The sequence below is a fragment of the Eurosta solidaginis genome, chromosome 5 (genome assembly GCF_040869045.1).
Source record: "Eurosta solidaginis isolate ZX-2024a chromosome 5, ASM4086904v1, whole genome shotgun sequence".
NCBI classification, from domain to species: domain Eukaryota; kingdom Metazoa; phylum Arthropoda; class Insecta; order Diptera; family Tephritidae; genus Eurosta; species Eurosta solidaginis.
Window position 1 is genome coordinate 10,157,096 of NC_090323.1, and position 24,863 is coordinate 10,181,958.

The 24,863-nt window shown below is 37.9% G+C and overlaps 1 protein-coding gene across 2 annotated transcripts in view; it reads right to left on the reverse strand.

Annotated features, from left to right (window-relative positions):
* The window catches only part of LOC137252909 (uncharacterized), a 78,920-nt gene that overhangs the window by 9,306 nt on the left and 44,751 nt on the right, over positions 1–24,863 (reverse strand). The window contains exon 1 of one of the 2 annotated variants that reach the window (XM_067789047.1): positions 19,620–19,809. The exons of the other annotated variant lie outside the window; for it this stretch is intronic. The gene's annotated coding sequence lies outside the window, so the exon portion shown is untranslated. Of the gene's footprint in view, positions 1–19,619; positions 19,810–24,863 lie in introns of those variants that run through there. 2 annotated transcript variants of the gene reach the window in all.

Here is a 24,863-nt window from a genome sequence, read left to right on the forward strand (position 1 = left end):
TGTTTGTAGAAAACGCGGCACTGGTGTCACGCTGTCTGCCGTTTACGATTAATTATGACAATTGTACAAAGCTGATAATGATGATAGGTTTAAGGAATTCTGTATACCTAATTTAAAAAATGAATGCAGCCTAACTTATGTGTGACAAGAATGCTAGAATGCGTTTATTGTAAATTAATGCACGCGTTGGAATCTGGAAGGTAAAAAAATAAGTCTAAAATTTGTAGGATATCTTATCATTGGAGAGAAGGGGACTCCTAACAATTGTTTCGGTTGATTTGATGGATTCCGAGCTTGCCTTCTCTGCCTTTGCACTGGCGTTAGATTCGCCCTGGTTTTTTCTGCTGTGTGGGGCCTAGGCTGTCCAGAATCTGGATTTTACTTGTTGCTATTTAAAGACTGATCCTAAAGAGGTTCATGCCACAACCAATTCTGCTTCCTAATATTTTAGTTTATCAATATTTTATTGTAATGTAACAGCTTCTTTTCGGCGTTCTGAGGCTATCGATCAATGGAGAAGAGTACGGATAGATGACCAAATTAGGACCATATAAAATGTTAATATCAGGCGTGAAGAACCTAGCCGACAACAGACTTTCTGTAGCAGCTTCAACGTATTCATTCTTCTACATCAGAATAAATGGAGGGACTGAGCTGGAGCAGTGGACTTTCGAACTGTTACGCAGATAGTTTTCTGCCAGGAACTCGATTTAAGCCGCAAGCTCAAGCAGTTAAATTTGGGATATAGACTGGTGAACTGGTTGAAAAAATATTGGTCGCCGTTTTAGGAAAAATGGGTGAGGATTTTCTGTAAGGAAATCAATGTAAGCCGAAGTTCAAGCGGCCCGATTACTGCAATGTCATTCGAGCAAAATTCAGCGCAGTTAAGGATTTGCTTTGTGCTACCCAGCCATTACGGTTCGAGATTTTAACTTATTGTTATTTTTGTAATAGCAAAATCTCATTCTGAAGAATAGAGAAGTGCAGCGTATGTTGGAAGTCCTTTGCCCGATTTGAATCCAGTACGATCAGACATGTCTTTCGTGGAAATATTCCAAGCCGCTTCGCTGCGGTTCTTAAAACCATATTACGCCCTTCCAACCCCTAGTTTCATGAGGAACTTGGGGATGCCAGAGCCACACCTGCTAGATATTTATATGATATGTATATTTAATTTTATAACAAAACTTCACTCAGGTAGGTGAGATTGACAATTGGGATGCGGAAGCTTTGAAGCTATAAAGCTTTGTATTGCACTTATCAACCCCTTGAATACCCATAACATCTAAATGGACAGCCAAGCGGCAAATAAGGCCCTGTACTCAATGGCGATGCGGGCTAGGATGGCCCGGTTGTGTACAATTGAATCAGATGAGGTGACGTGTATGCTATTTGGTTTTCCGCTGGTCACCTGTTGTCTGCACTGCTATAAATGAGCCTCGAGTCAGCAAACGCTAGGCAGATACCTCCTCTTGAACGATAGCTACATCTTTTTGGCAGGAAGTGGATGGCAGGCTGACCGCTGATGTCGCTGAGCTCACTAATTGTCGTTTAGTTTTGGTGTCTGGCATTATGGTGGGTCTCCAATCAGGCTCGATATACTGGAAAATCATTTCGGTTGTAGCTATAGAGGGGTTGACGAGATGGAATCATAGAGTGCCTTCTCTTACTAACCTCATACTTGCTTTAATGGGGTATGACAATGGGCCAGGCAACTGACCTTTTTATGTCTGATGCTTCACTTTATGCCTGATTTACTTGCTCAGTTACTTATTAAACAATTTCGGCCATCCAACGCTGATTTGACAAATAACAAATTTATGGTTTGGTATATCGCAATGTGGCCGCCGTGGTGTGATGGTAGCGTGCTCCGCCTACCACACCGAGGATCCTGGGTTCACGCCCCGGGAAAAGCAATAGCAAAAGTTTAGACATACGGTTTTTTAATTCGAATAAAATTTTTATTGTATTTCTGCCATGAAAAGCTCTCAGTGAAAACATATTGGAAGAGAAGCTCGGCCTAAAATATTTTCGGAGGTTATCGCGCCTTACCTCTATTGCAATATACTTCTTCGTATTTCGTCTAACCTAAATAAAGGGGACCGTTTAAGGTTCCAAGAAATAGATTCTCTTCCGTTCCTTTAATTTCTTCAACCACAGTCCCTTTAATTTCTTCTACGCTTAAAAGCTTTCAACACTTCCGATTTAAAAATTTCCCAGGACAAAATATAATTTGCACCTTAAAAATTTAAGCAACTGGGGTTAGAGGTTTTAATAAAATAAACTAATTGTTATTGTTTAAAAATGCAATTACCATAGCGCAAGCCAATTTACGTTACGATTGCAATTAATGGCATAATTTAAAAGTTAATTGGTAAATATATGTGTAATCGAGCAAGCATACTATTAACGCCTAAAGAGTTCATTTATGTGCCAAATCGTCACAATCAATAGCAATTTGTTAGAACAAAAACAAAATGAACCAGAACGTTGGCAGTCATGCATTCCACCGTAAGGCATTTGCAAAAAGTAGGCTGGTCACTTACGTAAAATGCCGCGTATATTTGCCGTGGGTTATAAATTCATATGCCAGTGATTGGGTGGGTGGTGCATTGTCCTAGGAGCATTCGCCCTCACTCAATTGTTGGACATTGCATGTCGCTTTCGTCAAATGTGGCATAATTTATGACACTTTCATTAAGGTTGACGACAAGAGCTGGCGACAAATGTCAGGCAAACAAAAAGCAGCATGAAAAGCGGTAGGATTGAACTGTACATGGGGCTGGTATGTTCTCGTATTCGCATAGGAAAAACACAAAGGGGTTAAAATGTTTAAATTGGTGTACAATGTGGGCATAACAGTAAATGGACTTGATTTGACACGTGTTACTACAAAATGATTACCCGCCCACACATGCTCTCATAGTTAAAGTGTAAAAAATCGCATACGCGAAATAACACGACAAGCATAACGGTAAAATGTACCTTTCCGATGGTGTGAGAATTATTCATTTGAATTGCCCTGTGTTGTGTTACAAAACGTTTTTCGAATGTGTGCTTTAGAAATTTATTTGCCAATATTTTGTATTTGATGGTGAGCTGGTGTGCCTTCTAGGAAAATCTTAGAGTGGAAACAAATTTTTGTAAGAGGTCACCTTATTGGAAGTTCTCAAGAGTTAAGAGTAAGAGAACCCTTTCTGCCTTGTCTAAAAGACTTGCTGGGTCTTCTTTTACTCCAAGGTGTGCTCAAAAGCTTTTGAATTCCCCGGAGAGGACGAGGTCTATATAAGTGTAAACAAAACTCCGCACATAGCTTTTCACTCTTCGTTACAGGGCTTCTGCTGGCCGAGCTTTGATAAGGCTTCGTGACATGGGCTATCGAATTTCAGCCACTCCTGCATTCGTACCAATTTTTACATTATCCGTTATAGAACAGACTATGCCAACTGGTGCCCCCAGTACAGGATGAGCATCCCAACAGTAACAGTTGACCAGTTAATTGACTCACGAATTGGCCGAAGTTAAATAGAAATTTGGTGGCGCGTTTTTTTAGTGTTAACCGAAAACTCAAGCTCTCCGATAACTGTAGTGTCTTATGAAAGGAAAGTACACTTCTATTTAGTGTATCCATATCCCACTGGATGGAAGAGGATGGCAGGCGGTATGCCCAAATGATTGGGTTTAGTAATACTTATTTATCTTTGATGCTTGGGGTTCTGACGGGTCACTGTCTAGTGGATGTCCATGCAATACGTACTGCCGCAGTTGCATGGCGAAAGATGTGGAGTCACCGAGTTACATCTTGCTATACTGTTAAGCTTTTGCAGAACTAGGCGAAATTAGATCAGACTTGGTTTACTCAGATATCCGGAGAATTTATTTGGGCACAAGATCAAAAAATTAGAACCAACGGCAACTAAGGCTTATGTAGTATCACAATGAACCTCGATGTTATCTAAATAAACTTTTAAGCTTACGCGTATACTTGGTTAGATTTTTTTTATTTTCATGTTACTATTTCCTACAGGCCATTACAATATTCGCACATTTGTATTTGTCTACCTGCATTTACGTTTGACCAAATGTCGCGTTGACATTTTTACCCTAACGGTGTCAATTTTTTAATGTCAATCGCAACAGGACTTTGAGGAGTATTGGAGTTTGAGTTAAAGGGAAGTACATTGAGAGAGAGTGATTAGTAAGCAGGTGGAGATGTGAATGTTGTTGCACAAAAGCTGACCAAGTAAGCAATATGCTCGCGAGCTCAGTTTATATAACTCGTAAAACTTTTATAAAGATTCAATTGACTTGCAGGTAAAAAAGTTACCAAAATCTTCGAACATTTTTCTGATGATGTAACGTAACGCAAGTAACAATCTTGGCAATGAATTAAACTCAATCAATAATGGTCACCATTTTTGCTATTCCGATTCTGCAGAAAATAGCGCAACTTAGGTACTACCCCGACGATCTGGGAAGCAATTTGATATTAACTCATTAAACTTTCTATGTCATGTAACTTTCTCCTTCCATTAGGAACTTGGATCCTGTCAATTAAAAATGATTCGCCGTGCGTAGATGAGGTCGACGGTTGTTTTTGAGAAGCTAAGTATGTATTAATTATGTGGACAACCATTTGCGGGAGTTGAGCTACATACGCCCTTGAATCTTTAAGCGTCAGTGACTACGTCCAGTAAAATTTCTTGGGACATAGTTAGCTCCATCCATGCTCTCATTGCTAGATTCGTTTCAAAAATTGGGTGGTTATGGTCATCGCCACCTGAAGGAGATTAGTCCTAAAGACTATCATGCAAAAGGAAACGTGTTCAAGAGTATTAAAAAGAACTAAAGCCACTGTCTGAAGTGAACTGAATTACGCTAGTTTTTAGCTTCCATTATGAAGAGGGAATAGAGGGTGGTACAAACATTATGTTCAAACATACGGACTGCTTGGAAATGTCAAAAGATACTAAGGCTGGGCTAGAGTAAAAACTATCAATTTCTTAGCTGATGCAATGTCTTCAGGCTTATGAGAATTTCAGGAGAAAAGCAGCTTTATTGATTCAGAATAATACAGTCCAAGGCGAATTCAGTACCAGGAGTTGTTATCCCAACTGTTGATTGCTTCTTCTTGATTATTTTTCATACAACGCAGTTAATCGAAATCAATCAAAGTTTTCTTTTGACTTGACATTTTTCTGCACAGCGAATTGGTTGAGTTCGCCTTTTTCATCACCTTGTATGGATTCGCCTTGGTACAGTCCCAGCAACCAATATGATGATATCTGTAACCGATAAAATTGAAAGCGTCGAGCTCCGATGGCTTTAATTCGGAATGTTAGTGCCTCCCTTCGTTGGCTCTCCTTGCATAAAGGCTGGCATAATGAGGAGAAGCGGTATTTTCGAATACTATCTGCCGAAATTCAAGACTGCACACAAGACTACTCAAATTTCTTAGCGTATACTTTCTCGATAGTCTGATGGAGGTAAGTAAGGAAGGCTTTACACTCCCACTTTCATATGGGTTACGAATATTGCCAATTCTTTGCCGAATTAAATCCGGTACGTTTCTGAGCTGTCACCTTTTGGGAATAGCCGACCACCTCGGGCACGATATTTTTGAATCCTCGAACCACTAAACCGTGGGTCTATAGAATTTAGTCGTCTCTTACAACGGGCGTACTGACTGCAAGAATATTCTATATCCCTATATAACACGGGGGGTGGACGAATGTACATCTACTGATAGCATTTAAAACGAGCAAAAGTATAAACGAACGGAAGTGTGGAAAAATACCATTTTTGCTTTCTCAACGTGATCTTACCTTCTCAGTCCTACCAATATTCCAAAAGGCAGTTGATGTCAGCTAGGGCTTTTTGAAACCTGCTGATATATTCGGGGAGGTCGGGTATATTCTTAACTTCCGTAGAACGAGTAGCAATGCTTAGCTCATCAATCGTATTTAACACGAAGTTTTTAGAATTATTTGCGTAAGATTTCTAAAAGATTATATTGTGATCGTACGGCCGGTCGAAATTCTCTTTCTAATATAATGTTTTATTGCTTACTGAACTTAACAGCCAAAGTCGTGCCAAGCAGGATACCACATTGCTGTTGTTTTTTTGCTTTTTTTCTCATACTGTATGGAATTTTTTTTTTTTTTGGATGTGTTTGCGACAATTTTTTGTGCAACCATTTGACATAATTAAAGACCATTAATCACGCTCTTGATTCAATGCGTTAAATGTCCGACTAAAACGGCTGTCCAGGACGACGACCTCCTGCCACTGCGCCATTTGTAGGCGTATCGTTGGTTTGTATGGCTTTGCTTTATAAGGTTAATAATAATAATAATAAAGGTGTAAAAAAATGTGCACAACTTCAAACATGCAAATACGAACGTATCTATAAGGGCGCTGTAGTATAAACTTCAAATTATGGTTGTAGCTTTAAATTTTTAAATGATTTTATGTAGCTATTTTTGAGCACAGCTCCATAACTTTCTTTCATACTCCACGCTCATATCTATTCAATACAAACCTCTAGGAGACACTTCATATCACTCTCCTGGGTATTTTACCGTAATAAAATGCTTCAATGATATCAAAGGCAGGTCGACATTCGAAAGCTATGACTGTCGCTGGTGATTCGGTGCATGAAAAAAATTTGTTCGTAGATGTATATACAATTTGGGTCATTCCAGCTTTAATTGACTAATATTTGAAAAAAATAATATTTGAAAGTTCAATATAGTTTAAAAGATCCTACTCGCTGTAACATATTCTCTCTGATTGACCTTGTTAGATGGTTATCATTACCAGAAACTGAGCCCATTAGGCGCCTTTAAATGTGGAGTGCGATGCTACAAGGTTGTACATCGCACCTTGATAAATCCCAACTCTTGATGCCTTGACAACTTTAAAAACAGAGCGACATTCAATTAGTCCGCTCCGGCAAACAGAGGTTATTGCTTCAGTGAAGTAGCAATATCGGTTCACCACAAATTTGGGATTCAAGCGAAAGTCTGACTTTTCATATTTATAAGTGTGCAAATACATTTTCCAATCCAGTGACCTGGAATTTGCTCTGTGCTTTGGACTTGCCGCGTGAGAATAACGTTTGAAATTGATGCCTCAGTCAATAAAAACACTGAAATAAAGCATGTGTCAAGGCGTGAAAAGAGTAGAACAACTGCAAATGGTGAAGATCTTTGTAATGGAAAAGCTATGCAGCATGAGGAATATTCGGTCCGAAAGTCGGAAGATCAATAACGGCAAGTAACATGCCCTAAATAAAACAAGCTGTTGTACTTCGCCACTCACGAAATATATAGTCATCTGAAGTAACATGTTATTTCAAATACAATATATAAACTATACGCTTTTATGAAGATGAGTATATTCAAGGTGAAATTAGCCGATATAAAATATAAAAATAAATTTGAAAATAATCCCGCACTTGTTCCAAAATAACATCGCAGTGATTCCAAAAGCAGTCACGATTATCTCAAAAATGATCCAAAGTGATCTGCACAGAGTCCTGTAATGGCTTAAAAACATTCACGAAAAGTTCCCGAAAAGGTTCCGGCAATGGTCTCTTTATGATCCTGAACCTACACGATCTTTACGCAAAATAAACTTGGCAGTGTCTTAAACGATTCTATGTAGAACCGAGAGCTTCAACCACGTTTTTCAATTTGCTAAGACCGTAATTTATATCACTCTCTATATCATCGCATAGACGCCTGCTTCATTATTTTGTCTACTATTTCGCCTGCTTATTTCTCTCGTTTCCTTATTACCTGCATCTCTATTCCCTTCTCATTCTTCTTCTCGCGCCCACTCCCACTCTCATTACGACTCCCCATCCCACTTCGACTTCCTCTACCTATCCCATCTAAATTACAACATTTGGGGATATCTATATGTGAAATATTCCCACCTCCGATTCCACTCTCACTCCCATACCCACTCCCACTTCACCTCTTTTCCACTTCTACTCGCCCTCCCTCAATCACATAAATTAACTCATATATGGAAGATATATTCCTAATATTAGATACCCTTTCAAATGATTGCGGAAATATTGCGAGCTAAGGGACGAATTATGTGTAACGCAGGGAGTCATTTTTTATCGTTTGAAACAAAATTTGTATAATATAAGAGCATTAATTAACTTCAGTGAGTGACAGTAAACCTTAGTGCCTTTGAGAAATTTTTAGCATTATGTAGTGCTGAATGGGAATGTGAGTGACATCGACGCAAAGTGCGACGGCGTCATACAAAATCTGGTCATAAGTCTTGTTTCTCTCCCACTCCCTCTAACTCTCCCACCTAAGTAAATGTTGCAGCCAGAAAAATACTGCGTGATCGCGGGGATTTTGTCAATATCGGTTGAGTACTTTGGATGCACTTTAGACCGCCTTGTGAATATTTTGTGAAGATCGATTGAGCACTTCGAAATCCCTATAGAATACACATACACATTAATTTTTATTTATAAGATATGCCAAACAACTTTGGTCTTGGTCAAAGCGATGCAAGAACATTCTATAGGGGAAGGAGGGTTTGAGAAGGAGGTCCACTTTTTCTTGTTTTAACACAATTAGCTAAGATGCTCCTTAAACTAAGTAAGTAGTTTGTAGAACTATAAGTAATAAATCAACTTTTGCTTAAGCGGTTTAGGTTTAGCAGGAAAACTCTGCAGGTTTTACCTTATTTATGCAAAATTTACATTAAATTGATGCTCAATTCGCATGAAAAATAAAGCTAATTTTACATTTTTTGTCGACGTAAGTTCAATACTTAAATGCTTTGAATTAAAAATTAAATTTATTTTGGAAATTTTTTGAAATATAAATTTCACACTATGGTTTTTGCTGTGTATATATGTATGTAGTTTGTTTTCGCATGCGTATTTAGAAACCCGTTAAATTCTGCAATTCCAATTAAAAATATGCCCAATTTAACATGAAATTACCCATACATACAAACTAACTGTTTCATTTGCATATTCGGGTTTTTTAATTTTTCTATTGTTTTTTTTGCTTTGGTTGAATAAAACTTTTTCTGTGCAAAAGTCTGCCGTTTATATCCCCATGCCCCCCGACACATGTTCGCCTGTCTAGCTATGTCGTTAGGTAAGCGTATGTGTGTCTCTTTTGCGGCGCGTCAATTAACGTTACTTTGTTGTGGCGTTTATGTTGGACACTTTACACCATACCCCACATATTCATGGCATTGGTATAGCTCACTGTCAGCTAACAGTTCCGTACAGCCTTCCCCAGCTCTCATGTATGAATATATACCCTAACTACTGGTGTTTGATATTTAACAATTTTTTTGTTCTCCAATTTTTTGTTCATGCCTGATATACCTCCACTCCATTGCGCAGCAATTTATACACCAACTATATGACAAAATATGTCCAACAACAATTCATGTCATGCCATGCCATGCAATGTTGCTATTCGTGATATGCTGATATGAATATGCGCGTTTTGTTGCATTATGCCTGACTAAATTTCGGTACACTCATTGACTTTCATGTTTTCTCATTGGTGGTTTCGTTGGTTGGTTACCATCGTTTGATTTTTTAGTAATCATTTGTTGTAATTTTTTAGTTTTTTTGCTGGCAAATATTAAAATGAATTGCTGAAATATCAAAAAATATTGCTTCTCAATGAGCTTTGCCATTTATTTTTTTTAAACTTGAAAATTAATGAAAAACTAGATTTTCTTAATCTTTTCGATGGTAGGTGCCCTTACAGGCTTATAAGAATTACTCGCATTTATTTTTATTCTCTTATGTATGTATGTACGAATTACATCTTCATATCAAAACTAAAGTAGCTGAATTATATTGTTTGTTTTTGTTTGAATCAGCTGATAATGGGGCTTATAATCTGCCTACGATAAGAGGTGGCAGTCACCGTGGTACGGTGAATGCAAGCTCGCCTGACATACCGAAGGTCCTGTGTTCAAGGCCCGGGAAAAGCAACATAAAAGTCTTTAAAAAAGAAAGTTTCTAGGCAGGGTCGCAGCTGGGAAGTGGTTTGCAAATACTCCGAGCGTATTTCTGCCATTGAAATCGTATCAGCGAAAACTAGTCGCTTGCAGATGCCGTTCGGAGTAGGCATAAAATATGTAGATATCCAATTTGTAGGAAAATTTTAAAAGTAATACGATGGAAGTTGAAGGATAAGCACGGTCTAAATATACTCAGTGGTCTATCGCGTCCTTTTATAAATTTTTTAAACACATGCCTGTCGTAAGAGGCTTCTAAAATCCTAGTGCTGTGCTTGGAATCCACGACATTGATGGTTCATATTCTCAAAAGAGCAAAGGCTGATACAGGAACCTCTAACGGGTCAAGACAGGAGGGCAATAAAACTTTCCGACATCTGCTACAATGGTCACAAGCAGAGAGGAGCAACATGGGAGCGCCGATGTTAATTTTGTTTCGGAGAACAGACTTCGCCGCCACGTTATCACTGTCAACGATCTTTCCTCCGGGATCTACATCAAGGCTAGTGGTTTCAATAAAGCATGTGTAGGATATGCGCAACTCCGACTGATAATCCAACATGTAGGCCAACATGTAGAAGTGCTCTTTTTATGGGAAAGGGGAAAGACATACCATCACTTTCTACACCATCACATCGAAATCATATTTGGTAACATTAACATCAGAGTTTTAAAGTGACAAACTTAGCATCTAACAACAGGCTAGGGGTGATTTACTTCGTAGAGTTTTGTCTTGCACAGTACTAGGTTAAGGGGGCATAGCACTAGTGGCCTGGATGTGCTCATTCTACGAGGTCCAAATATCGATTAGGACCATTATATTGTGGTAGGCAAGGTACGAAATAAAGTACACAAATTAGCCTAAGGAAAGTTTTGTCATCGAGAAGCTGCTTCCGAAACAAACAGCTAGTGAACCTGCACTCGGCTTTCACAACTATTTGCTGAGAGCACTCCTCGGTCTGATTATGTAACTGAGCGTTGAGAGCACATTTCTCACTCACTACGTACTTCCCCGAAGTGATATCATGACGCGAGTGTGATACAGATACTGATTCAGATACTGATTGATGAGATTCGTGTTAAAATTTTCTTCCACCAAATGATTGAGGGTTTCAAAAATGGGTTAGATTCATTCAGGAATAATAATAGTGACCTAGTGGCAAACCTATAGGGCTTTGTTAAGCTATTTGTGAACAACACACTTGATTGCTATATAAAGATGGAGAGTTCATACGTGATGAAAGATGATGCTCCGGCCAAGAAAGTGTTTCTATCGGAACCCGCCTATGGAAGCAGAGGTAGAGGGCGGCCCCCACTCCGTTGGAAGGACCAGGTGGAAAACGATTTAAACTCCCTTGGTGTGACCAATTGGCGCCGGTTGGCGGAGCGAAGGAGCGACTGGCGCGCCTTGTTGGACGGCCATAACCGTTTAGACGGTTAAGCGCCAATTAAGTAAGTAAGTTCATACGTGAACCCAAATTCTGAACAACGCTCGAGATAAGAAAATCGACGCTCACCATCATTTCGTCGACTTCAAAGCAGCGATTGACAGCGCATCTTCGAGTCATCTAAACACAAATCAGAAAAACGATCTTCTATTGTGTAATTGAGCTAACACGAAGCAGAAATGACTGGCATTACTTGACACATAACGGTTAAAGTCACTTAGGCGGCAAAGCGACAAGTAATTAACAAGTAAAAACTCTAAAGATATTTTATAACACTTTTTCAAAGTCAGGGTTTGAAAGTAATAAACTCCCAAAGACACGATACTCGACTATACTTAAAAAATGTTGCTATGAAATAAGAGAGGACTACTACGCCTCGGAACAAAATGGCCTGTGATCCAATAAAATCGGATAATCTTTTTTTAATTTTTGTTCCTTTATGGACACTTCCACACCATTTTTTTTTTTTTTTTTTTAATTTATTTCCATCATCGAGGCCCGAATGGAGTTATTGAATTATGCGAAATCGAAAAGCCAGTTTGCCGCTTAATTGACACACGATCACATGAATATCTACATACATCTCTATTCTAATTTTTTATTTAGCAACAAACTACGATATTTATTTTTTTGCACTGTTAATTGAATCCCTTTTAAAAATATTGATGAAATGAAAAAAAAATATAGGCTTTTTATTAAATTCAATTAAAAAAAAAAATAAATGTAAGGCGCGATAACCTCCGAAGAGATCTAAGGCCGAGCTTCTCTTCCAATTTGCGTCGTGCTCCTCTTGATTTTCCCTACAAATTGGCCGGACGGGACCTACATGTTTTATGCCGACTCCGAACGGCATCTGCAAAGCAGATGAGTTTTCACTGAGAGCTTTTCATGGCAGAAATACACCCGGAGTGCTTGCCAAACACTGCCGAGGGGCGACCCCGCTTAGAAAAATTTTCTTCTAATTGAAAAATCTTATTTCTAAAATTTTGATGTTGCTTTGCCCGGGAGTTGAACCCAGCGCATACGGTGTGATAGGCGGAGCACGCTACCCATCACACCACGGTGGCCACCAATTGGTGTACAAAAATAGCTGCAACTCACCCAATCACCTCAAAAAAATCGTTATGAACAGTATTGAATTATTGGTGTCACACTTTGGGGACAACTTTTCAATGCTAAATAGAGGGTTAAACCAATAAATAGACAAAACAAATATACAAATAATATGTTTTCATATGGGGCTGCAGCTATCACCCTCTCAGCAGTGTACAACACCCTGAAGGAATTCGAGCCGAAGGTGCATCAACAGACTGCCCAGTTGCGGCTTTTGGTAGAGGGCGTCTCTCAAAGATTAGATGAAGTGGAGAAACAAATAAATAAACGTATCGAAGAGGAGATCTCGTTACTTACCAACACTCTGTCTGCCTCATCCACGCAGATTTCTTTGTTGACGGAGAGATTAGAAAAGTCTGAGTCCGAAATAGAAAATCTCAAAAAAGAGTTGGCAAAAGGACTTCAGCAAAAACTGACTGCTGATGTCGCTGCTGATGCTGTCGCTTTTGGTGTCCCGTATAAGGAGGGCGAAAACCTAAAAAGTATTTTTAACGTGGTGTGCATGTCCATTGATTTTCAGTCACCGCAAATAAGGGATATTTTCCGCACGAGACCCTCACGTGCAGGCAACAACGGTGCGATTGTGATCAAGTTCCATTCGCCGCTGGATCGCAATAGTACAATCCGTGCGTTTGGGGAGCACCGTAGGCGTATAAAGCGCTATTTCTCTGGAACCCCTTGGTATCCAGGGAAACTTCCACCTATACGAGAGCCTTACCAAGGAAAATAGGCTTTTGCTACAAGCGTACAGTGTTTGGAGATAGTAGAAATGCGAATGGCATTGCGAATAATAGCCTAGCTTTGCTTAATGTCCTATGCAGGCACCATAAAGGTTTCAACGTTGTGCACTTTAATGCTCGTAGTTTAAATGGTGAAAAGATGGATGTAGTCAGAGCGATATTTGAACAATCTAGTGTTGATATCATTTGTGTTTCCGAGACTTGGTTTAAAGCTGAAATACTTGATGACCATTTTGGCATAAAGGGATACGTACTCTATAGGATGGATAGAAAGGTAAAGAAAGGTGGTGGTGTTGCTATGTATTGTAAAAAACATCTCAAGTCGAGAATCATATCAAGTATAGCTGTTGGCGTCACTGAGAACTTGCTAGTTGAAGTGTCTAGTTCAATGTCCAAAGTCCTTTTTTCGTGCGTCTATAACCCTAATAAATTGTGCAACGTGAAGGAATATTTTACAATGTTGTCCTCGGTCGCAGTTGATTACACTGATATAATTATCTGCGGAGATTTTAATGTTAATCTCTTATGTAGTGACCCGTATACCTGCCGTTTGTTAGACGATATTTCAAGTTTTGGTCTTGAAGTGGTTAATGTGTGCGTACCAACAAGGTATGGACAGAACTGCTGCCCCAGCCTTCTTGACTATTTCATTGTGTCCGATACGTCTAAAGTCTTAAAGTTTGATCAATTATCCTTTATCTCAGACCATGATCTAATTTTCTGTTCATTTTATGTAGGGCTCGATAACCACAGTGCAGTAGCTAGACCATTTCACCAGATTATCGACGACTGGACGTAAATAACCTTCTTGGAGACATCTCCAGCATAAATTGGTCTACTTGTTGGAGTTTGAGTTCGGTGCATGAAAAGCTGAGATTTTTAAATGAAATTATTTTATACCTCTATACAACTCACGTTCCATCTCGTGTATATAGCAACAGATCTTCCTCTTGCCCTTGGTTTAATAGATCCGTCCGTGCTATGATTATCAAGCGCAATAAGCTTTATTCCCTTTGGAAGAAAAACCGAAGCGACGCAAATTGGCGTGCATACAAACTTACACGAAATGAGACCACAGCCTATATTAGGAGAGAAAAATGCAGATACTACAGTAAAATGTTGAATATATCGTTGCCTAATCATGTTTTGTGGCGTAATCTGAAAAAACTTCGTGTACATGTGAGTGAGAGTTCTGACTGTTCCTTAAACCTGAAGATCTTAATGCAGCTTTTGGGAGCCAAGCTAACCCGTCTTGTCTTAATACCAGTTTCTCAACCCCTCCCTTATATGTGGTTCCTGTTTGTCAAGTATTTGAGTTTACAGCTGTTTCGGAACTTGATGTGGCGAGATGCATAAATAAAATAAGGTCCAACGCAATCGGTCAGGACAATATACCGCTCAAATTTGTTAAAATAATTGCCCCGTACATTCTTCCTACATTGACGCATATTATCAACCACAGTATTACTACCTCCTGCTTCCCTGATATGTGGAAGATTGCCACGGTTATACCTATTGCAAAAACTAAGTTTGCAGATTGTCCTAGTGACTTTCGGCCTAACAGCATTTTGCCAGCACTCTCGAAAGTCTTTGAGATATTGTTGTCGGAACAAATTCAAGACCATGTTTGCAAACATAGTCTACTATCACCATTCCAGTCAGGCTTCCGATCAAAGCACAGTTGCTCCACGGCTATCATAAAAATTTTAGACGACGTCAGGGCACCCTTTGACAAAAACCAGTTGACTTTATTATGCCTGCTTGACTTCTCAAAAGCCTTCGACTCTGTGAACCATGACCTGCTGTGCTCAAAATTAAAAAACTATTTTGGTTTTGATGACACGGCAGTGCGGCTCATGCGAAGTTATCTGACGGGTAGATCCCAGCTTGTCAAAGTCGGCTCCGAAACTTCAGGTCTAAAACCACTATTGGCAGGGGTACCCCAAGGCTCTATCTTGGGTCCACTACTTTTTAGTATTTTTATTAATGACATATTTAATGCATGCCAGCATACTCATATGCATGCATATGCTGATGATGTCCAACTATATTTGTCGGGAAATCATGAGGGGACAAACGATTTATGCACAAGATTGAATAATGACAGCAATATTTGGGCTAGGAAAAATGACTTTTGCATGAACAGTGAGAAATCATACGTGTTGCCTATATCTAAAAAACGAATAAGTTTCTCAAGTATTCCGCCTTTGCGCGTTGCCAGTAAATGTCTCAAACTCGTTTCAAAAGTGACTAATCTTGGTTTTGTTATTAACACGACGTTGTCCTGTGATGATCATATAAATTCGGTGGTTAAAAAAGTATACTATATCTTAAGAAACTTACGAATGTCTGCTATTTATACTCCGGTCAATGTTAGAAGAAAACTTGCAATTCAATTGATTATGCCGATCATTTCCTACCCTGAGCTAGTTTACAGTAAACTGAGCTCCCAGTCTGCTCATTAAATTGATGTAGCATTTAATCATGTTACTCGTTATGTATTCGGCTTAGCCAGATTTGATCATATATCCAGCTGGAGAGCGCGTCTACTGGGTTGCGAAATCTTCGAATATCTGAAAGCTAGGAACAGCATTTTCCTTTGTCAACTTATCATGTATAAGGAGCCTAGTTACCTATATGATAAGCTAATATTCCCCAGGTCTGCTCGAATCAACGACCTAATAGTACCAACTTATAACTATCTAACATCAGGACGACTATTCTTTGTCAATGCCATTCGCCTATGGAACTCTATTCCAGTATCCGTACGTAGTAGTCTAAATAAAAGCAACTTTAAAAATGTTCTTTATGCTCATTTCAGTTGAAACCATTATACTTCTTGAGTTTTCGCCATCAATATGTATGAGTGTATACAATGTTTTGTTATTGAATTTAATTATTTGTTTATTTTAGATACTAGTAAATTACGATAATTCTCTATGTTTGATGTGATTATTTAACCTACATAACCTTCTGTTATGACTTTTGTTCTTTTTTACATTGCGATTTATTTTTTTGTTGTACTATAAAAGATCCTAGATCTTATTGTACTAATACTATTTTTGCAATAAATGATGATAAATGAAATGATACATGCATAGAGACTATCAGGAAATTTATTAAATTCTTATCACCAAAATTGCATATCTCATTCTTTTTAATAAGGAAATTAATTAAATAAACGCTAAGTCGATTATGAATAACCCTAAGTACAGCCGATAAAGCCTTGACAAGTGACTGGTGAAAACCACGTCTTCAATACATGAAACTTACCTTAATCTGAGTAGCATTCAACATGTTGCTCAGAAAACGTGGACGCCAAACTGCCTCTTCCATATGCGCTCAAGAACCAAGTTAAGGAAATGAAAGTAAATAAGTTATCGGTTTGTGATCGAATTATTTATATATATGTGAATTTATTTGTTTAATTTAGAAATATTTTTGAGTATTCATAGATAATTTTTCGATTTGTTATCAAAAGTTATCGACTCGTTATCGTCGTGCTATCGAAAAGCTATCGGATTGTCATCAAAAACGTATCGATTGGCTACTAAAAATTTATCAATTTGTTTCACATAGATTACCGATTTATTCTGGCAGGTTATCTATATTATTTATCGAAAAGTTACCAATGTGTAATCAAAAGTTATCGGTTATCGATTTTTTATAGAAAATTTATCAGTTTGGTTATCGAAAAGTTTTCCATTTCTTATAAATTTTCAATCGAATTCTTATCGAGTGTAAGCAATTTATTGTCGATGTTTTATCGATTTTTTATCTTCTATTCATAGGTTTAACATGAAACAGACACCGATAAGATTTCAATTTAAAATCGATGACCCGTCGACAACAAGGTGATAAGAAACCAATAAGAACCCATTTATTCGGCAAAAACGCCGATTACAAACTGATAACTTGACGATAATAGTTGGCTATCGATAATAAGGAGATAAAAAAGCTTGTAGGTGTATGTTGTTGCCAGTAAGGCACCGACAAAGCTCTTCTGAAAAAGCCAAAAACTATTTATAAATGGTAAAGTTATGTAACTCTGTTCTGGTTTAACTTCAAAGCCTAGGCGAGCTGTAGTTAATTTTCAAATATGACTTTCCCAAACGTACACTTATATATTTTCATATCGAACTTCACGAGTATTTGGTACTCACGCCATATTTTTATACTCAGCGTGCTTTACACACAGAGTATATTAATTTTGATTGGATAACGGTTGGTTGTGCAGGTATAAAGGAATCGAGATAGATATAGACTTCCTTCCATATATCAAAATCATCAGTATCCAAAAAAAAATTGATTGAGACATGTCCGTCTGCCCGTTAACACGATAACTTGAGTAAGTATTGAGATATCTTCACCAAATTTGGTACACGAGCTTATCTGGACCCAGAATAGATTGGTATTGAAAATGAGCGAAATCGGATGATAACCACTCCCACTTTTTATATATATAACATTTTGGAAAACACAAAAAACCTGATTATTTAGTAAATAATACACCTAGGATGTTGAAATGTGACGTGTGGACTGTTATTGGACTTTTGATAAATATTAAAAAAAAAAGATTTTTAAATGGGCGTGGTACCGCCCACTTGTGATAAAATCAATTTTACAAATATTATTAATCAGAAATCAAAAATCGTTAAACTTATCGTAACAAAATTCGGCAGAGAGGTTGCCTTTACTATAAGGAATACTTTGAAGAAGAATTAACGAAACCGGATAAGGACCACGCCCACTTTTATATAAAAGATTTTTAAAAGGGTCGTGGACAAATAAAATAAGTTATATCTTTGCAAAAAAAGAGCTTATATCAATGGTATTTCATTTCCCAAGTGGATTTATAACAATAAATATGGAAAACTTCAAATTTTAAAAAATGGGCGTGTCACCGCCCGTTTTATGACTAAGCAATTATCTATGTTTCGTGAGCGATAACTGGAAGAAAAATTAACGGATCGTAATAAAATTGGGTACACAAATTTTCCCTATAGGAGGAAATATTCGTAGAAAAAATGGACGAGATAAAAATAGTTTTGAATCAATGATATTTCACTTATCAAGTTACTGTAAGAGGAAATGGGGAGGCGGGCGGTACCACGCGTTATGTAGAAAAGTAATCAACATGGAATGAAATGTACAATTAAAGCTCACACTGAGTATATAATGCGCGGTTACACCCGAGCTTAGATACCTTTACTTGTTAGTTTTATTTTTCCCTCAGAAAATAATCCTTATGTTAGTTCTGCTTACTCCAAACTGGAAAAAGTAGCGGTAAAGATGGGTTTGATGGTGAATGAGGACAAAACGAAGTATGTCATCGAGCAAAGATTCAGCGCATACGCGCCTTGGCAACCACGCTACTGTTGGAAGCCATAATTTCAAAATAGTAAAAGTCTTCGTTTATTTGGGAACCAGCATCAACACTAGCAACAACATCAGCACTGAAATCCAGCGAAGAATCAATCTTGCCAATAAATGCTACTTTGGACTAGGTAGGCAATTGAAAAGTAAAGTCCTCACTCGGCGAACGAAAATCATACTCTACAAGTCACTTATCGTACCCGTCCTGATATATGGGGCAGAAGCATGGACCATGACAACAGCAGATGAAGCGGCTTTGGGAGTGTTCGAGAGAAAAGTTCTTCGAAAGATTTATGGACCTCTACGCATTGGCGATGGCGAGTATCGAAGAAGATTTAATGATGAACTGTACGAGCTATACGCAGACATCGACATAGTCCAGCGAATTAAAACGCAGCGGCTGCGCTGGCTAGGCCATGTTATGCGAATGAAAGATGATGCTCCGGTCAAGAAAGTGTTTCTATCGGAACCCGCTTATCGAAGCAGAGGTAGAGGGCGGCCCCCACTCCGTTGCAAGGATCAGGTGGAAAACGATTTAAACTCCCTTGGTGTGACCAATTGGCGCCGGTTGGCGGAGCGAAGGAGCGACTGGCGCGCCTTGTTGGACGGCCATAACCGTTTAGACAGTTAAGCGCCAATTAAGTAAGTAAGGAATATCTTTATTCTAGAAATGGTCTGACAATAATTAACTTCGCTTATATCAAAGCGATCTTACACGTTTCAGTTCAACCTATTTCGTACCACGTCCGCACTCGCATTAACATATCAAAGGCAGTCGGCCGATGAGCCACGCACCTTTTACTGTTCTTTTTATTACTCTAAACAATTTTTTTTAGTTTTGGTAGTCACAGCAAGTTTTTTATTTTGACCAACTTTTCCGCATTAATGCTGCGATTTTGTTTTATATTTTGCTCACCAGTTGCGTAAATAAATTTCACCGCCTTTGAAGCCTTAATGCTTGAGATATTTTTAATTTTTATTTTCTTTGCGTGAATAATTTTTGCGTTAACTTTCCAGTCATTCTCACTGTGTCAATTCAATCGTTATTCAAAGCGATCACGAAATGTGTGTTGCATCTTTAATCGAGGCAATTGAATATGCGACAATTCCCGGTCTGTGCTGTGAGAAAGTTTTGGCGAATGAAAGGAGACAATGAATTAATTTTTGAAATGTTTTATTGTTATTTAATTTCGCTTGATGTTAATAGGCAAAAATGGGAACAAAAGTACTTTATAGCGGTGTTGATCTTTTTAGTTGAACCAAGGAGATGTGAATTGAATTTATGAATTTAATTTGTCGTGATTCCTTTTTTCTTGGATTCAAAGTATTTTGATGTACAAAATTTCGAGGTTAGGAAGACAAGCAAGTACGTCAGTTATTATTAACACTTTTTAAATAATTTTGGACGTTCTGAAGTTTTGATCTTTTAACTACAAAAACCGCTGTTTAGTATAAAAAAAAGAGAAAAACAAATTTACTAAAATTATTGCTTTATTTTAAATAAGAAATATTAAGTAATTCAAAAATTCTCGAAGCAAATTTCACTTGCCACATTAAATATATTTGAATAGCAAAGAAGTAGTGAAAGGCACTCAAATAAATTCTTGTGAATACGTATAACTCATCAGATCATCGCTGCTTGACAACCACAGCTGCAAAAAATTAATCGCTGCTGAGTACACCGAATGTAGTCACATCTTTATCACTACATTATTGGCAAGTTTATATTACTAAAACGCATAAACCACCGAATACCCCGTAGGAAGAGGAGGCGTATAATGACAGTCTAGACTGGTCATGCTTTCGGGAGCAATAACGGGTGCTGCGATGCTCATGTTGTTCCTTTTTTACCGCAAAGAACACTTACCGAAAGTTTAGGAGAGTATTTCGGATGTGAGCTGGATGTGAGTTCGTGACATCTCGGTATTAACACTTTCTGGTACTAACCACACTACCTCGAAAATTAAGCTTTTAAAATTTCAACCCTCCAGTCTAGCACGCTTACCGAGGGATTGTTCTAATATCCTTAACCCCTCAACCCCTATCTGCCTTAACTCTGCGACTCTCATCTAGAGATCGCGTGTAACATGCTATTGTTTGAAAATCCGTTTTTCTTGCAGGTATCAAACGTGCGTATTTTTTCAAAAGAGCTATAACTGTCTATGTTGGAACACAGGTCAACGATGGAATGGATCGGAAGTTACCGTGTATAAGAATCTAGAATGACTCATTCCGGTGGAGAAAGGAGTTATGTGGAAAATTATTTTATAAGAACAATTAGGACTGTGATATAAACTGAAAGATTTAATAATTTAGGTGTAAAGTTTTAATGTTAAAAATATATAATTATGTACAATATGGAATTTTTTTGTCGCAGACGAAAAAGCCTAATTATCGTTAAAGGTTACAATGAACTTACAAAGTGTTATATTTCTTTACAGTAAATTTATTTGTTACTTTTTAGTTAATTTTATTAACCAATAATAAAAGCTTATTTTTAAAAAAGTTTTTTTTTCTTTAATTTTATTTTGTACTTTTTAGTTCGTTTTATTAACAAGTAATAGAAGCTTGTTCTTAAAAAAGCTTTTTTGTTAAATTTAAATTAAATAATTTTTTTTTAATTTTTAGTAGGGTAAAATATTTTTTGAATTAGTTATGTAATCTTTACTTAGTTATTTGTATTGTTTCTCTCCCTATCCATTTCTTTTAATGCATCAACATTACAAGGTTTCTTCGAAGTCAACTTTGAACACTCAAGTTCTTCTCTTCGAGTGATAACTAACTTAAAATCATATTTTATTGTGACTTTGCCTATGTCGCGTTCACTTTACAATTACTCATCGCAGATCTCTGCTCTGTTTCATCGCCAAAAATCTGTAAAGCAAAATCAAGTGCGCAGAAAAGTATGCAACTTCCTCCTATATATATATCTATTTGATTACTTCCCCAGCAACCGGTTCCAAAATGACTGAGGGTTTTTCTCTAACACTCTGTGGAAGGCAGCCACTTCAATCTATTCCCGTTTTATTTGCTCCAGCAACCAGTTCTTCGACGGGAAAATTGGCTATATCTTTATTTTCGCATCCAAATACGAAACTTTGTAATATACTGGTTTTAACGGTCAATAGCGAATTTATAGTACAACTATGGCCTCGCAAAAAAATTAATTTAGCTAATCACCCGCAAATTTCAATAGAATTGTACCCGCCCCTTGCTTCGAACATCAACCAGTCCGCGTAAGCATGTACATTAGACTGGGTCGATTTATTAACCGATATCGCGCCATCGATTTTTCGATAGGATTTGGGCTCAGTAAAAAAAGTTCCACTACGCATACCCAAAAAAAAAATTTTCGAGCCTGCGAAAGGGTAAATTTTTTGACCAAAACACTCCCCAAAACTCAAAAAATATTTTTTTTTTTCAAAAAACTGTTATAAGAACGTTGACGATAACAGTTTTCTGAAAAAAAAATATTTTTTGGTTTTTGGGGATTGATTTGGTCGAAAAATTTACCCTTTCGCAGTTTTTTTCGCAGGCTCGAAAATTATTTTTTTGGGTATGCGTAGTGGAACTTTTTTTCCTGAGCCCAAATGCTATCGAAAAATCGATGGCGCGATATCGGTTAACTTTTGTCCATACAAATCGATCCGACCCAATGTACATACCTTCCTTGGCCGGCTAGGAAGTAGTGGGGTGGTATCCGTTTTCTTCTATTTTCTTTTTCAATGTAAGATCTTTTACTAAGTTATTAAAAAGGTTTGCCTTGTCATGGTGAATTTCAGAAGCGAGTCTAATTCGAGCATCTTTGTTAATCTTCATTGGAGTTTTTTTCTTTTTGATATAAATTTCCATTAAAAACAGTCGGAATGGTTACCGCTCTGAACTAAAAATTTATTAAGTTTCCTTATATCTTCGCCGTGCCATCTCAGTCATATTTCTTACAGTGAGCAACGAGCAACCAATAACTCAGAAGCACAACCAGATCCTATTATATATACTACCTATTCACATAAGTATCGCCGGCGCAATAACTAAGCCCAAAGGGAGCTAATTTCCAAATCCCCAATTTGTGCGGCACCATGTAATTATTTGTATTTCTTACAGGGATTCGGTTCACTCACTCGTACACTACGAGGTGTGCACGTGCATCACCAAAGAAATAAATCAAAAATCTCTAAGGACATACGATTATCCTTACAATTTCATTGCTAAAATACTTTTCTTGTAAAATCAAATAAAATATTCATTTTGATCTTTGATCTATGCATAAATACACATTTCCGTCAACCATCACATCACCACCATGTCTCACAACGAAACCAGCCAAGCAAGCAGCCACCCAAGCAGGCAGCCAAGGAGACAGTTAGCCTCCGGTACTCGTTACAGACGTTGATAAGTGAAGGTGAAGTAAGAGGTTGGAGAGGAGCAACGTCTTCCCGCAAGCTTCGCCTTTCTCTGCAAGCGCTCACTTCTTCGACTATTTGCGCACATCCATACAAATATATTTTCTGAAGATTGAGTCTTTACTTTTGACTATAATCACGCCCGCAAAGAGTGAGGCGCTGTTGTTAGCCTTATGGTATTTTTTCATTATATCCAATTTTTTTGCTTTCAATAGTTTCGAATGATATTGGGAGGGAAAAATTCAGAAATTGTTTCCTTTTTGCCATTCGAACAATTGAAAAATTGATATGGATGGGTTTTCAATGACAATCTAACAACAACAACAACAAATATTTCATACCTACAGGATATGCAATAAAAATTAAAGAAATAAGAATATAAGTAAAGAAACAACAACAATATTGTTAAGAAAAAGTGAATAAAAATCTTTGGCTCTTCATTTTGTTCATTGCAGAGTAAATTTTGTGACAAACGAGGGAAAAGAATGCAAACTACTTACATACAATGCATTCATATATGTATAAATGGCATGAGTAGATAAGCGGGAATGGATGAAAGCGCCAGAAAGCGCCGCCAGCCACTGGCACCGCATTTATTTGCACAATTTTGTAAAATCGCGAAAAAATAAAGAAATGTGATAAATTCAGAAAAATATGTTCATATTGTGGTTATCCTTTTGGGAGGATATTACTTGCCGTTTGCGTTCCTTTCTTTTTTAAATTTACCGTTATGTATTGACAATGTCTTACAGGATTTATTAAGTGCTAAAAATGTGCAACAACAGATAAATGATTGCGCCAAATTTGTGCAATTTATGCAACATTGTCTGAATATAAATAAAAGAGGGCTTATACAATAAAGAGGCGCGAAACTACAATGTGAAGCAATAGGGTAGGAGAATTTAAAAAGGAGCGATAGCGTTTTAAAAAATTTAAAAGGCACATGGGGCTCGGAACCGTATTCAGAAGCGAGAGAAGGGGAGAGGGTTAGGGAACGGGAGCGGGCGGGAGTGAGGAAGAAGGAGTGGGAGTGGGAGAGTGAGAGAGAGAGTAAGAAGTATCAGCAATACTTATTTGCATTCCAAGAAACTTCTTTATGAAGTACTGTGTGTGATTTTTGCCTTAATGGCCTATCGATATAAATATTGATGCGACTGCAGCTGAAGCACGCTTCCTCCAGAATTTCTGCTGCTTTCTGCACGCTCACAATTTCCACCTGAAAGACACAACAGTAGCTGCTGCTGTGCTTGTAGCGATAAAGACACGCCCCGAAGGTTTTGGAGAGTATTGCCAGTGTTGCTGGTCCTTTGTCGGTTATAGATCCAGTACGTTCCGGTAACAAGCACCATTAAAGTACAAGCACGACCAATTCGGTAAAGATTTAGCATGAACCCTCTAGGCCAACTCGCGCTCACCCCTTGAGTCTATGAGGAACTTGTGGTCGGCCAAGCATCGCTTGCTTAAGACACAAGATTCACCACGGATAGGTGAAGATGAAACTTGTGTGTGGAGAAGAAATATTGCGCTGCCAGCCCCTTAAAAGGGTTGCGTTACACAGCCCCTTTAATAATTTGGGTATTTTAGTTGCTTCTTACGTCCGGCACACCTGACGCGGGTGTACTCTAAACACGCAACCCGCTGGGGAAACACACTTCAGTGATCTGGCAGCTTGCAGAATCTACTTATTTATGGTACGATATAGTAAAGAGCATACCCAACCTTTTCGTTAATTTGGAAACATCGTTTGTAGTATGTTC